This window comes from Danio rerio, chromosome 14, assembly GCF_052040795.2.
Source record: "Danio rerio strain M-AB ecotype USA chromosome 14, GRCz13ab, whole genome shotgun sequence".
NCBI lineage: Eukaryota > Metazoa > Chordata > Actinopteri > Cypriniformes > Danionidae > Danio > Danio rerio.
Window position 1 is genome coordinate 20,195,092 of NC_141034.1, and position 16,783 is coordinate 20,211,874.

At 36.4% G+C, this 16,783-nt stretch overlaps 1 long non-coding RNA gene across 4 annotated transcripts; it reads left to right on the top strand.

Moving 5' to 3' along the window:
• The first annotated feature begins 13,327 nt into the window (after window positions 1-13,327).
• LOC141377641 (uncharacterized) lies at window positions 13,328-16,459 on the top strand. 4 transcript variants are annotated; one of them, XR_015507304.1, is made up of 7 exons: window positions 13,328-13,372; window positions 13,930-14,002; window positions 15,343-15,400; window positions 15,490-15,583; window positions 15,707-15,864; window positions 15,960-16,055; window positions 16,230-16,459. It is a non-coding gene; the product is annotated as an uncharacterized LOC141377641 (long non-coding RNA). The 4 variants fall into 4 exon arrangements; XR_015507307.1 differs by lacking the exon at window positions 13,930-14,002 and having other exon boundaries at window positions 15,490-15,598; XR_015507305.1 differs by lacking the exon at window positions 13,930-14,002.
• Window positions 16,460-16,783: the final 324 nt, after the last annotated feature.

Consider the following 16,783-nt stretch of genomic DNA (forward strand, 5'->3'; position numbering starts at 1 on the left):
TTCTTCAAGACATGCCCAAGATACTCTATTTAATTAAGGTCTGATGACTTGAATGCCATTAGAGTACAGTGAACTCATTATAATGTTCACATTGAGATAAGCAATGCAATTGCATGCTATCCTGGTGGATGCAGCCATCACAAGATGGCCGTGATACTCAACTTTAAATTGTGGTTAATTGTGGTTCGAATTACTAAAGAATCTCTCTGGCATCAGCTGTACCACATTTAAAGTATCTTACAATCTTAAATCACCTGTCATTCTGAGTTAATATTTTAGTACCAATTCTCACTATTAACAAGTAACTTATTACCTGCTTATTAAGGTACTGTCTGTTTGTTTGTACTTGCAAAACTAAAAAAGTCTGCATGATCTTATACTACATCCCTAATTCTACCCTATACCCAACCCCAACTACTGTCTTTACAATTATAAATAAGCAGTAAAATAGGAGTTTATTGAAGCAAAAAAAATTGTTAATGGTTTGTTAAAATTGAGAATTAGACCTTAAAATAAAATGTGACTCACTCTGACGATTAAATAAAACTTCAGCATGCCATGTTGTCCACGACTATACACCAAATGCATTGGGCTCTATTTTTTTTACAATCTAAGCGCAATGTCTAAAGGTTGGTTTCTTATTCTGCGTTGAGTGATTAGTGTGACCAATGGCGCCTGCTTTCGATGCAGTTGTGCATATATACTTCTGCATGCTGTTTGTGTTGCTTTGCAATAATACTTCCAAAACGCAAGCTGGCAGCAGGTTTTAAGTTCCTCTTTATCAAGTTTCTTCACAGGGGTACAAGTAGCTTAAGCTCACTCACTCAGAGGTGGGGACTGACGGACGTGCAACAACTTAAATCATAAGGTAATCACGGTTTCGCACGAGGTTCTTTTGAATAAGCTTGTCTCACTAGGGATCTCTGGCACCCCTCTTTTATGGTTTAAGTCATATCTCACAGATCATACTCAGTTTGTTTAAATTAAAGATTTTAAGTCAAGATTTCAGATTGTCACTACTGGTGTCCCACAGGGTTCTGTACAGGGTCCACTCCTGTTTATCATAAATCTACTGCCTCTTGGTCACATTTTCAGAAAATATAACATACAATTTCACTGTTATGCTGACGACACTCAACTCTATCTATCCACCAAGCCCTTCTGTTCTTTTCCTTTTCCTGCTTTTAGTAGATGTTTGACTGAAATAAAAATCTGGCTTTCAGCTTACTTTTTAAAATTAAACAGCGACAAAACTGAAGCCCTTCTCATCGGCACTAAAAGAATTTTGGATAAAGCTGATAATTTCACTATAGACATTGATAACAACACAATTTTTCCCTCTGTGCAGGTAAAGAGTTTGGGTGTCATCTTGGATAGCACACTCTCATGTGAAGATCACATCAATAATATTACACGTACTGCATATTTCCACCTGCGTAATATCACTCGTCTCCACCCTTCTCTCACAACCAATAACACAGCCATTCTTATCCACGCATTAGTTACTTCACGTCTTGACTACTGTAATGCACTTCTTTCTGGACTTTCTTCCAAACTTCTCCATAAACTCCAACTGGTTTAGAACCAAGCAGCTCCTGTCATCTCTAGGACCCCATCCAACCCAACCTCATTCTGAAAATGTTGTCCCGTGGACATTTCTGGAGCCCACAAAATACGTCCTGGGAGGTACATATGGCTGCATTTCATTTTTTTAAGCAAACACTACGAGGCAGTGTGACACCGTTCCCTTTCGTGCTTGCCGGCTGACTGCTTACCTCCGTGTGGAGGGCTTCCTGCTGCAGTCAGTTTGTCCGGTCAGCTCATTGTGTGCTACGGCGGACTTCAGATGCAGAGAGAAGGAGTTGACAAAGGCATCCGGGTTCGAGTCCGGGGAAGAGCGGTTCCAGAAACCAGGTAAGATAAAAACAGAATCCAAAAAATAAAGCGAACGAGTTCATAACAGTGTGAGAACATGGTGAAATCTGAACACATGGTAAAAAAAAAAAAAAAAAAAAAAAAAAAAACAGATGAGTGTTTTTCTTTTTCTAGATGGCTTTTCTAAATTGTTGCTCGGGTTTAGGAAAGTAAGCGGGCGGGTGGGTTAATTGGTAAAACTGGTTGGGTTCAGGGAAGGAGGAGGGTGGGTCAGCCGATTGGCCGGTCGCACAGTCAATCATTCAATCAGTCAGACAGCGACCTCTGGTGGGTTGACGCGAGAACAGCGCGGGCACGAACAGCACTCGCGAGAGACGTTCGAGAAACAAAAAAGCACACACAGCGGCCTCTCACTGATTTGCGAAAACAAAAACTGCACAAATATGTACCTCCCGGGATGTATTTTGTGGTCTCCAGAAACCTCTGCTGGACTACGTCTTCAGAATGAGCCTGGGTTGATCCCATCTCACGAGCATGTCACACCACTCCTCTATCAGTTTCCCTGGATTCCAGTAAAGTATCATACTGATTTTAAAATATTACTTCTAACTTTCAAAGCACTTCATATTCTCGTTCCTCAATATCTCACTGAACTTCTCCATATCTACACCCCTTCTCGTACTCTTAGATCAGCCAAAAACTCCACCCTGGTACCACCTCGCACTCGATTGAGCACAATGGAAGACAGATCTTTAAGCTCTATGGCTCCTCGGCTATGGAACTTGCTTCCCCTAGATCTAAGGAGCAGTGATAGTCCTCACACTTTTAAATCCCGTCTAAAGACCCATCTTTTTAAGCAGGCTTTTCCTTAACATTTTTTTAATTATGTTTTTTATCATGTTCTTTTATATTCGCTAATGTGTTTTACCTTGTTTGGTCAATGATTGTTTTTAGAAATGTTTAATTTGTTTTAGCATGTCTGTTGATGCTTATTGTAAGGCGACCTTGGGTGTCTAGAAAGGCGCCATTTACAAATCAAATTAATTATTATTAAAACTAAAGTCTCCATCTGGAGCTCCTTCACGTGACTTGACACTTGTAAACACTTACTCCATCAGGTTTGCGGCTCTCACCACTGTCCACGCTCGTCATCACTAACAAGCAAACCAATCACAGACCTTGTGCTATGTGTTGTTGCAATGTGTAGTTTCATATTTTGAAAGGTGCGTGTCAGCATTGCCATCAGCCACTGCAAGGGCTATATGACCATGCGCAGGCTGCGCCTGAGTATATGCTTGATGCAGAAGAAGAAATATGCTTTTAAAGTACATAGCAGAAAAGCATTAAGGTCATATCTGAATTCACTTTTGCTATTTTAAGGGTGGAAAACACTCTCTGTGCCCCAGAGCAGTGGTTCCCAACCTTTTTCTTGGGGCCCCCCCCCCATGAACATATACAAACATTGGAGCCCCCCCACCATATAAATACACACGCACGCAGACACATATGTACTGTGTGTGTGTATATATATATATATATATATATATATATATATATATATATATATATATATATATATATATATATATTCGTGTGTGTGTGTGTGTGTGTGTGTGTGTTTGTGTAATATTAATATATAGTAATATCTATAAAAAATTATAAAAAACTATAAAAATATTAATTAATCAGTTTTAACTTTTAACCAAAATTTAGGTAGGCTTTGTCATACTGTCTAATCTTTTTCTTCGCCTCTGAAGAATCACTGCATTTACATTTGTCTGCCATTTTTGTTTTGATTTTGCCTTTACGACACGTTGACAAGCAGATTGCGCGAGTGACCAAAATTTAAATAATTATTTAAAGTTATTTATTTTAATTATTTTCACTATTATGTTGGAATTTTACGCATGTGTTTAGATTATTATTTTTTTTTTGGTACTTAACCCTAACCCATACATATATAATAGTAGGGCTGCTCGATTTTGGGAAAAATCATAATCACGATTATTTTGGTCATAATTGTAATCACGATTATTCAAAACCATTGCCAGTTAAAGTCAAAATTATTAGCGCTCCTGAGATTTTTTTTTTTTTTTATAAATATTTTCCAAATTATGTTTAACAGAGCAAGGAATTTTAACAGTATTTCCTATAATATTTTTTCTTCTATTTGTTTTATTTTAGCTAGAATAAAGACAGGTTTAAATATTTTGAAACCAATTTAAGGTCAATATTATTAGCCCCCTTAAGCATTATATATTTTTGATTGTCTGCAGAATAAACTACCGTTATAATGACTTGCCTTATTACCTCAATTAAGCCTTTGAACTGCACTTTAATCTGAATGCTTGTATTTTGAAAAATATCTAGTAAAATATTATGTGCTGTCATTATAGCAAATTATAGCAAAAAGAAATCAGTAATTAGAAATGAGATATCAAAACTATTATGTTCAGAAATAAGTTAATAAAATATTCTTTCCATGAAACAGAAATTGGGCAGGAAAAGGTTTGCTAATATTCAGGAGGGCTAATAATTCTGACTTCAACTGTATACATACAGTTATTTTCCACCCTGCAAAGGAAAGAAATAAATACAATAGAATAAAAATATAAAACAAACTGTGCTTTAAGCATCTTCACTGTAAGAAAAACACTTTAGCTACAGCAGTCTTTCAGTCAAGAGCAGCGAGGGTTTTCTCGTTATGTTTGTTTAATAATGATAAAAACAGGCGGCAGAAGGATTATAGCGCGCTAGTCTCTTTAATGGTTTCTCTTTCGCGTCTTTTGATCCTCAACTCGTTTGTTTATTACACAAATGAGGGTTAATGTAAATAATCACTAAACACCGCGTTTTGACACCTATTTGACCATTAAAGCGTTCACGTTAAGATGACTTTAGATGTCTGCGCTCCTCTGCTCGTCTCAGTGTGCGAATGAGAGTGAATGCTGACCGGCCGCATACTACTGACTGCGTGATTGTGCTGCACACACACATAAGCTCTTTCGCGCTTTTAAGAGCAACACGTGTACAACTGTGGCGAAATATGATGCAATAATCAATTATCTCGATTAATGCTTTTTTATAATCGTTTGAAACCGAAATCTAAACCGGATTTTTGATTAATTGCAAAGCCCTTTATAATAGTGGACCATTTTTATGCCTTTTTCTACCTCAATACTTATCCTCTCCCGCGCCCCCCCTGTGAACTCTGGCGCCCCCCTTAGGGGGGCGCGGACCCCAGGTTGGGAACCACTGCCCTAGAGCATGGTCTACTGGGATTGTGCTTATTCTCTTATTGAGTTATGGGTGTGTTTTGAGCTTAACGTACATTAAACCAATCAGAATCTCATCTCCCATTCCTTTTAAGAATCAGTAGTGTCACGCCATGACACATTTGTTATTTACATGATGACTTTGTTAGTTGAAAAATCGAATGCTTAACTTGTGAAAAAAAAAAACAGTTAAACAAAGAATCTGCTCAAGGATTAAGAATGAACCTCCTCCATTTGGCATCTTTACTTTCTCTTTACTTTAATTTTACTCTTTACTTTACTTCTTTACGTTTGTAAATAAGGAAACAGTGCTGTAACCACTCCACTGTATTCATCCATTATCCTACATATTTACATTCATTTGTAAAGAGCAAAGATTGTTTCAAAACTATTTTAAAACTTCTAATTTCCACGAATAACAAATAAAGACAATAATAACGGAGTGTGATTATAAGTGTGTCAAAAACAATAATAACGGAGTGTGATTTTGAGTGTGTCAAAAAAACACACATCTTAAATCCAAACACATCTTATTTTTATGCCCCATACAGTGATTCATACATCCCCAAAACCTGACAGGTGGACAAAAATAAACTTGTTTTTAATAAAACAAACATGAATATGCATATAATAAATAATATTGCTAATAGTAATAATAATATAAAAAAGCAAATTCTCATAATTTAACTGAAAAAAAAAAAAGTTTATTCATGACCCCCCCGACATAAAGAAGGCATGGAATCAGTGGTTTTTATATTTATGTAGAAAATAACCTTGTTTGTAACATTAAGTCCTTTAATTTTTTTTTTTTTTTTCATATGTAAAGATATTTGTGTATGGCTATACATCCTGTGTATTAAGCAATGTGAATGTGTTTTGGACCTGCATAGGTGCCTGTATATAACTAACGAACTCTGCTGGACTTTAGACCAGCTTTCAGTTGGTCAAGGGCACAGTCTATTTCAGTTCCTCAAAATATCAATGCACCACCAATATGCCTTAACACAACTCCTTTTTTAAACCAGCACACCATGATTCCACAAAGTGGTGCAAATGGATTTGCTATTGTAACACCATGGTGCAAAATGTGAAAATTAGAGTTGCGCTAGTCTAAAGATAGTAACACATCGCATTATTCACGCCTTGCGCCCTATATTGCAGAATGATTGAAAAGTATTTTTAGCGACAGCAGTTGAACAGCAGTAACTAATAAACTGGCCAGTGAGTCTGTATGTCACAACATAGAATAAAAGGCGATAATGACTTCTGTTTTATGCAGACTTTTCAAGGCTTAAAATGACTCCAGTAAATAAACACAACATATGCTGGTGGCCAACATTGTTATGGCACAAACAAAAGAGCAATGTCTCTTTTTCTGTCCACGTCTTCTTTGTTCCCCTTTACATCAATGCAGGTGGCCACCAGAAGCCCTGCTTTCATGTGGCACAGGCTGGCTATTAAAAATATGCCTGCGGTGAAGCTTCCAGTGTGATGGTCAAAAAAATAAAAGAAGCTGCATTCTGGAACAGCACACCCCTTTTTTCCACTCTTGCTTTGCTGCTCCTTCCAAGTCACTGGCTCATTTGTATTTTTGCAGCCCTTCGTCTGGCTCCACCGTCTAATTCACTTCAGTGTTCCACCTGCCCACCCTTCAAGATTTGACACATTTTATAAACATCTACTAAAAGGTCTGTCACAGGCCTCCAACTGGCACCATTATCTGCTAATTCACCCTAAAAGGAAAAAAGGCTTTTATTGCAATCTGTTCATGAAAGAAGAAGACGCAGGAAAAAAGGAAAAAGTGAGACATCTGATGTCGCTTCTCATGTGTCGCTTAAGCTCTTCATCCGGTCCTCATGCTCAGAGTGACAGCATCTCAGTGGCTCAGTCTGTGTTCACAAATGGTGTGCTGTCTGGTTTTGCTAATTGCCAATCTCAATATTTGACTTGCTCTGCATCAAAGTAACCTCTGTTTATCTGTAGTCTTCTTAAGTTCGTGGTTTATGAGGAAATTAATTAATATCTGAAGAAGACACGATGTTTAATGCATGGATGATGTGTAAGGGTGAATCTTATTACTGTGTCACATGATTTTCCCTTGAGGAATGACAGCTTTCAAATACTTTTTTTTATTGAAAGCGATTTTGTCTTGCCATTCTCCTTGATAGGGTTTGAGATAGTGTAGCCTTCACACAGTTGGATACACCCCTTAAAATATTTAAGTACATCTTGCAATGACACAGAGCACAAGATGTGTGATTGGTCAGCTTGGTAGTGGTGATGAGTGTGGCCAGGGGGAGAGCTGTGTAAACTCTCTGGTGTTTAACAAGTGTCATTTGTTTTTGTGTTTACTTTATGATTAATGTCCTTTATTGGGGTGGTGCAGTGGGTAGCACTGCCGCCTCACAGTAAGAAGGTCACTGGTTCGGGCCTCGGCTGGGTCAGTTAGCATTTCTGTGTGGAGTTTGCATGTTCTCCCCGTGTTCACTTGGCACTCCTCCAGGTGTTCCAGTTTCCTAAAGACATGTGCTATAGGTGAATTGGGTAAGCTAAGTGTATGTGTATGAATGGTAGTGAATGGATGTTTCCCAGTGATGGGTTGCAGCTGGAAGGGCATCCACTGTAGAAAACATTTGTTGGATAAGTTGGTGGCTCATTCTGCTGTGACGACCCCAGATTAATAGAGGGACTAAGCCAAAAAGAAAATAAATTAATGAATGTTCTTGAACGTTGGCAGGTTCCCATCTCTTTCTTCCCTGAATGAGTGTGATCTTTAGCTACTTCTATTAAATTTCTGGTGTTAACCCAACACATCTGAAAATAAACTCAACTCAGTGGAACATAGAAACCTTACTGCCTACTAGTGTTATGAAAATGTGATAACAGGGCAACAGAGACTCAAGTCGCACAAGTCGAATTGCTCAAAATGGTATCACTACATGCAAGGTTTGAGCTGTGGGTGTGTCGATCACTCAATTCAGAAGTATCCCTAACGTGATCAGGGGCCTTATTCACGAAACATCTCCAGGCTAAACGTAGACTTTTTGTGATGATATTGTGAAGCGTCACGGACATGTCATTAGTTGCCATGCATTATGAAACACTACATGGAAAAAAAAAATAATAATAAAAAATAAAAACAATTAAATCTTGTGTCCCGACACCCATTTCTCATTTACAAATCAGCAAGACAAATTATGTCAAATTATGCCAAAATGTATTTAAATTTAAGTTAATTTGCCATCTTGACGTGAATAAGCAAATTAATGTGAATTAGCCTTTAATTAATATAAAGAGCCTCTATTATGGGTTTTTGAAAATGACCTTCCATGCAGTGTGTGACAGAGCACTATGTGAATAAAAAACATCCAGCTGAGGTTTAAATCTGAAAGTGCACCGGGTTTAAAAATATTGATTCTTTGATGAATTAATTGATTTAGAGTTGAATAAATTAATGGAGTTGGGTTTGGATCTTTTGCTTTAATGCAGTACATCACTAAATATGTAGTTCCAGATCTGGTAGAACGTGAACGCACCTTTCACTTTAGACTAGTGTGGGGGATCATGAGACTGATCAGGCTGCGAAGATGACGATCATTCTAGATTCAGCTGTGGGGAAGAAAGGCTTAAAGTAGATATCCACAGTAAATAACACAGTATAGCCAACTATGTGGTGTGTTTGTTCCTGTTATGTTTCTGATTTTTAATACAGTAACTATGCTGCAACGTGGGATTCGCTAGCCATTTGTTATTAAAGAAAGGATCAGCAGAGACTATTATTTATGGGACTTTGTTAGACTTTGTCAATAACTGTTACAGTTCAAATGGACCAGTTTATTCTTACTCTTCATTATAACATGTAAGTGCAATTAAAATTGTTATCTTGTTTTGTGTAGTTTGCAAAACATGTGTTTAATTGTGTGTAATAAGTTGTAATCACCCCGCACAGCTTGTTATCATTTATCTTTTATAGATCAATGCTAGTAGCCTACAGTATTTCTCAGGTTAAACCTTCATGGGGCTATTTACATATTGCATCCAAAACCTTGTTGAAAACACAACATGGCTTCTTCCTTTACCAATTTAAATGCGTTTCTGAACTGCCGATCCTTTATCTTTGCTATGGCCACTGTCAGCTGTTCCTACACATGGGAGGCGTGGTCAATTTTCAGAATAGTTCAACTTTTGCCACTGTGTGGATTATTACTGAATGGTGCGTCGTTGTTATAACTTGGGGTTTAGTGTTAAGTAGAGGTGAGAACCTATACTGGTCTCACGGTTCGGTTCGGTTACGATTATCATGCCATCAATTCGGTTCAATTCGATATCTCGGTGGATCACAGTGCATTGACGATGCTTTTCATACAAAGGCTAAACGCATATATCGAGGACTTAAAGGAGGGAGCAGTGATCATAATATCGAGCGAAATAAAAAAGACAGCTGTGAACCATAACCAGCTTTGTCTTTTTGTAGGAAACACACGTTAGATCTTTTCAGGGTAAGAGGTTTTTGAGTTATTGCCGCTACAACTGAATGTGTCAGGAATATCAAAAACAAAACCAACTTAACCGCGCTCATTTCTGTCACCCTGCTTGATGAATATCGCCCTTAGCATTTGCCTATACTGCCTATGCAACGGGCTGGCCCTGAGTTGGCTCCTGAGTGTTGTAAATACCGGCGCTCACTACCCTTGCGACAGAGCGCACAGGAGATAAATGACGTCAGTACATAATAACCGGTTATGACTATTACTCAACCGATACCGAATTGTCCGCATCTGCATCGCGGTGCACCGAAAAAACAATTAATTTTGACACCCCTAGTGTTAAGAGTAGAGTAAAAATCTGGTGTTTAACTGTATTTATTGCATTGATGCATTGGGCTTTCACATACTTTTTGCTACTTCATAGCTGTGGTGGACGGTTCTATCTGTCTCATGCTGAACACAGTCAACCAATCACAACAGACTGGCTTATTAGACCAATCGGCGCAGATTAGCTTTGCGCTAAGGAGAGGTTTGGGAACAAATAAATCGAATTGTAACAAAGTTTTAAAGGAGTTGTTGGGATAATTAGGTAAAAGTAAATGTGTATTATAAGATAATGGAAGTGTTTTTGACCTTGCATGCATATCAGCCTGTTGTTGAGCACCCCCAATACAAAAATGTGGGCTCTTTAAAAGAAAATCTAAAAAAATAAAATAAAATAAAAAATGTTCTGGAATATATGCAGTAAGTAATACATCACTGCAATGTATTTACCTTGATTCAAATCCTAATTCATTAATATTTTACAAATGAGATGCTGGTTTTCTTTTCCAGCCGAGAGTTAGTATATGACACTGGACAATGCTTGAGGCCTTGCATTTACCAGAAATAGTAGCAGAATATGACAAAGCTCTTATTTCAAAGCTTAACAGGAAATATAATAAATTATGCACAGGAATTTCATCATGAGGTTCTCTTTGTCATTTTTTATTTAATCTATACTGTACATTAAGATGTGACTGATTGCTTAAATGCATTTACTTATGAAGCAAATTCACTTATTTTAACATGGAATAATAGGTGTTAGCTCGAGATACAATTGATGTATTAGTAGTTCACATCCTGTTTAGGGTTTCAGAGGTCTTGACATGGCAGAAGAGGGCAGATTTTTCTAATGTCCATTCTTATCCTCTGGCTGTTGTTGTTCTGGCCTTGTGCAAGACACTTCACCTCTAATCTCTGATGAATGTGTGTCATAATTCTGCTGCCCATGGCATGCTCGTAATTGGACCATTCAACATGCTTTCTGGATCAAATAAAGATGCAATCTTGTTGACTATGTTTGCTTCAATTCATAATATAAATACAGGTAACCTGCAGCACAGAAGTGATATGTGGGACACCGGCAGGTGCAACTTGAGTAATTTCTACGAAACCGTGGGGCACAATCTTAAATTAATAAAACAGATAACAAATGTAGATAAAACAAATAGCCTACATCGCTGGTCATGTTTCAGCTGGACATCCAGGACAGTAATTGTATGTGTACAGTGCAAGGAAATTGCTATATTAGTCCCTATTTCATACAGTTTTTTCTGCTTTATTTAGCGGCGTGTTTTTCATTTGTTCTATCCATGGATCAAAGGTTTTATGATTAAATTAGAGCTATCTGCATTTTGTAATTTATCACAGGTAATTGCACCTTAATGTTAAAACGTATAATCATAAATATATTCATGCACTGCAGACTATTTACATAAATACAGAATATTTAATTTAGGTCAGTGTGAATATACTGATGTCTTTTCAATCTCTCTCCAGTTTTTATATAAATAAAAAAAAAAGAATAATAATAATAACATTGATAATCATAGTAATTAAAACCATTTGAAAGGCATCCTTTAATATAAACAGACTTATCATATAATTAATTATTAACAGAACATAATGCACATTACTTAATTTACATGAATATTCACCATCTATTTGTGACCCATTTATCATTACCTTTTTACTGTGTTTAGTGATGTTTCTTTCCTGTCTTTTTTGACTCTTGTTGTAAACAAGTATTTATTTTTAATTATATTAAAAATTGCAGGGGGGGGGGGGGGGGGGGGAGGGGTTTGAGTGCGTACAGGTGTTTCCCATTGATGGGCTGCAGCTGGAAGAGTATCTGCTGTGTAAAACATACGCTGGATAAGTTAGAGGTTCATTCTGCTGTGACAACCCCAGATTAATAAAGGGACTAAGCTGAAAAGAAAATAAATGAATGAACAGTTGTTGGGATATATATGCCGAGATTATCTTTACCTAACAATCTAATAATGTCAATAATTTTGGTCTAGAATAGTACATATTGCAGAAGAGTACACATAAAATATACTGTAGACTTTACGTACTTCTTAATGCAATCATAAAAAATATATATATATTTATAAAAAACAGTCAACATTGAGTTCAAGATCTGAAATCTGGTGTCATTGTAGAGGTGATATAGTACATTGTGTGTTTACTTTAATAATAATTATTAGTTTTATTTAGATTTACATTCTAATTCTAGAATTCTCATCCTTGAGTGGAATGGATTGAGTGCTAATATTACCAAAATAAAATGTTAAGCAAAACAAAATGGGTACTGCAATAAATAAGAAATTTACCGCAAGCAAGATGGGCTTTTAAAACTTGGCTGTCTATGCAGCAGACAAATCACTGCAAAATGACTAAAGAAAACAGCTGTGGCGTTCTCTTTGCACACTTCAGCATCTATAATGCACTTTTGATTTCAGTGCTGCCCTTGTGTTGGTCTGACTATCCTTGGGTGGGAATGCAGCACTGCAGAATATATGATCTGTAAATTTAACAAAAGTCCTGGAGCTGTCAGAAATCAGTCGGGTGATCAAGTCCAGTTCTACAGGGGTGCTCAAATAAAGCCAAGAGCACCCTCAGTTTAAGCTGTAATAAAAGAACATTTGCAACTGGTTAGGTGCTCCATTTTAGTGCTGTTTGTATTTGCAGCATTGAGCAAAGTAATAATAATAATAATAATAATAATAATAAAAGCCATTTGCAAGCATATCTGCTAATTTATTTGATAGTCCGATGGCCAATCAGAGGTGTTTAACAGATTCTATTTACTGCCTGAAATGCCAGTTTTTGTGTATTATCGAGTACTTCATACTTGTGAATCCTATTATAACAAAGCGTAGACAAAGTGTGAATATGAAATTCATTGTGCTGCATAGAGATTCATCGATTGAAATGGAACAGTGTGAGATCATGGTGATCTAATGTGAGTGATAGCTTTGTAAGAAGGACATGATGCCTTTTTGAATATGTGTGCATATGTGTATGTGTGTAAGGGGGAACCATGATGTAAGGGAATCTGCACGATAAAGCAAAATAATGTACACCTCAACTACACTGTAAACCCTAATGATGTAACTAATTAATTGAATTGAGTTCTATTAACTTAAATCATTAAAATTCGTTTATCTTAATTAACCTTGATGAGTATTTAGAACTTTTTCATATTTTTGAGTTTGAAAAAATTTAATCTTTCAAGTAAGGTGAACAATTCTGCTGGGTTTAATTTATACAAAATGTCTCTTTAAAGTTTCATTAACTCAAAATCTGTCAGCCCAGTGATTTTGCGTCTGACGTCATCCAGGTTCACGTACGTGCTCATGCTTCATTCGTTTTTTTCAAGATGGCGGATCGGCATCGCTTCACACTATAGTAAGTAAAATATTTACAAATCCAATATTAAATGTATGTTTTAATTAATATAATCACAGTAACAGTTCAATGTAATGTAGAGTTAATCAGGGTGCGTTTACATGTCGTACATTACAGAAAACATGTTTAGCCTCACTTGTTGCTAACTAACGTTAACATTACTGTTTAAAAAGTTAGAATCAGTGCAACGTAAGCGTTAGTTGTAATGTGTTAACTCTGAATTTTAACAGAGTGTGATAAAGACAAAAATATTTAAAATCGGCAGATTACATTTTTCAAAAAAATTTAAATCTTGGCGCGAGTATGCCTTTTCTCAGCCTGTGCTGAAGTTGTCATGGAGACGCGCGCTCACACAACCGCATGTCATGGCGCTGCGCTGAACTCCATCCAGTCTGTGAATGTGGTATTATCTTTGCGATCTGTAGGCACTTCGGAAACGAAAGGCGCAAGAAACGTAACGTTAATCATAACTCAAATGATCTCCGCCTAAACACTAAACTGTATTTTCTGATGACGCGCAAAAACGTAGTCTCAAAACTTAACTCTGTCACACGCAGCTTGTTGCTTGCTGATCCATGTATGAGGATAGCCTGACGGAGAACATTTAAGCTGCGCTCCTCACCTGAGCAGGTACAGAGCAGAGCTTCAATTTACACTACCACATTGAGGTAAAGTTGGTTTTATATTCATACATTCATTTAGTAACAACTTGTGACTCGCTCCATAAATTGTTTACCATGGTACTTTGTCTATTCGTTCTGAAATCACATGCAAGTATGACATGAAAACAACATTACACTAAATGCACTATTTTTTTTGACTGAACAATGTTGTACTTTGAAAGTCATTGGCTGCTAATATGATTTCACCATTAAGAATATGCAAAAATTACCTTTCTGAAATTATATTATTAAGGAGAAAGTCTGAATGTGTAAATATAACACTAACTTTACCTCAATCACCAGCACTGATCAACACTTAATATTTCCTCGCGCTTAAGAGGACATCTCTGCATATCAATGATTACCTGATTAATGCGATCAGTTAAATGGGTTTAAATGTCATTTAGGTCAAATGTATTTTAAAGGTATGATAAAAGTTTTTTTTTTTCAATCTATTTTTTAAAATGTTTACTCTGGAGAGAATATAAACAGCCTAAAAAACAAAGTATGCATATCTATAACACATTAATACAAAATTATGTTATTAAATAAAATAATAACAAAACAAAATATTTAAGACGTGGTAAACAAGACATAGTTTTCTGATGTGCAAATTTTGTAGCTTAAAATATATTTATATCTTAAAAATATAAATATTTTAGTATATATTTTTACATCATTAAACAATAAGGTAAGTTTTGTTATTTCTAGCTTTTAAAATCAGGCCTTAAATTTCTTTGTCGTCCTATTCTGTTTTAGAAATTTCAATACTGTTTAAATTAACAGTCTTTCGGATGAGACGTTAAACCGAGGTCCTGACTCTCTGTGGTCATTAAAAATCCCATGGCACTTCTCGTGAAAGAGTAGGGGTGTAACCCCGGTGTCCTGGCCAAAGTCCCTCTATCGGCCCATACGATCATGGCCTCCCAATCATCCCCGTCCACTGAATTGGCTCTATCACTGTCTCTCCACTCCACCAATAGCTGGTGTGTGGTGAGCGCACTGGCGCCGTTGTCCTGTGGCAGCCGTCGCATCATCCAAGTGGATGCTGCACACTGGTGGTGGTGTGGAGAGACCCCCCTCATGATTGTGAAGCGCTTTGGGTGTATGGCCATACACAATAAATGCGCTATATAAATACACATTACACATTACACATTACACATACACATTAAATCTGTGTTCATCGAATCAAAGCAACTAACATGATAATCAGCTCTATTGCTAACCATTTTGGAGGTTAACGTTAGACATCATGCAATTGTACTACTCTCAGCTAAATGACACTGTGACTTTGTGTACATACAGAATTGAAGGTCGGGTGTTGCTGACTACAGATAGGTTCTTAAATGGAGGCATGTGAAAGGTGGGTAAAATATTTATTTTGTACTACTATGCCTGGCATATCCAGATAAAATAAATATTACAGTGTATTTATCAATGATACTTTTGCAGCAAGGAAAGTGAAACTTCAGCTAGACCTTGAGTTCAGTTTACAACATGAAGATCCTGCTTTCAACATCTGATCAACACCTGATTTTCATCTGAGGTAAAAAATAGATAAGTAAATGAAACATAATAATAATATTAATACATTTTTTCTAGAATTGTATATTTTGTGGTGTGGGTTTGTTTTATGAAATTCTCTCTTGTTTCTTTTTGCTGTTTGCAGAGTACCAACATGTTACAAATGAGAATTTTCCCCACAAATTCTTTGCACAACTGGACCACCACCTATTTCATTTGATGACAATTTTAAGGCAAACAGCATCCAAAACTGGCAAGACAGCAGATTCCCTGGCTAATCTTTTAAAGGTTTATGATGAGCAGGTATGTTTGGGGTCACGTGTTAAAGTATACATTAAAATATAATTTGAATTATTATTATTTTTTTAATTTTTAAAAAATTGATTCTTGATTTCCAGGAACTGAATGATGTCAGTTCATGACGGACTACTGTTATCAGAGGTCTTTTGGTCTTGCTGCGTGAGCGTGACTTAAGATTCTTTAGGAACACCATGGTAAGACTTCATTCATTCTTTTCACAATTAGGCATGTTTAATGAAAAGATGAAAGTTTTGAAAACTTTTACTTAATAACATATTTGTAATCACGAATAGTTGATGAATCATATAATATTGGCTCAGTCATTGTGATACTGTCCTTACATTAATATCCTTGAATTATATTTTTAGATTGATAATCCTGCTGACTGAAGATGCTTTATTGGCCCTGCATTCACTGAGGGTCTCTGTTGTCCTGAAGAATGAATTGGACACCACCCACAGCACACTTCCAGACCTTTCTTGTCTTGTATGGATTAATGTATGCTCTTCACATAATATATAGTAAAGGACTTTGAACTTGTGCAAAAAGTTTTGCTTGGCATGGATGATGGAAAATAAAAAGTCTCGTAGCATGGAAACCTTAAAGAATGAGTTAATGTAGAGCTTTTTTTTTTTTTTTTACTTAATAAAGACTGTCTCTGGGGTAGTAACTTCAAAACATTTATTTACCTTTAATTGGTAAGTATGCATTTTATTATATATAGGGATAGTTTGTCCAAATGTAAAATTCTGTCATTTACTAACTCTTCACTTGTCCCAAACCTGCTTGAATTTCTTGCTTCTGTTGAACACAAAAGTTAAGTAAAGCTGACAACCTGTAACCACTGACTTTCTAATAGGAAAACAAATACTGTGAAAATCGGTGGTTACAGGTCTCAGCTTTTTTTTTTTTTTTTTTTTGT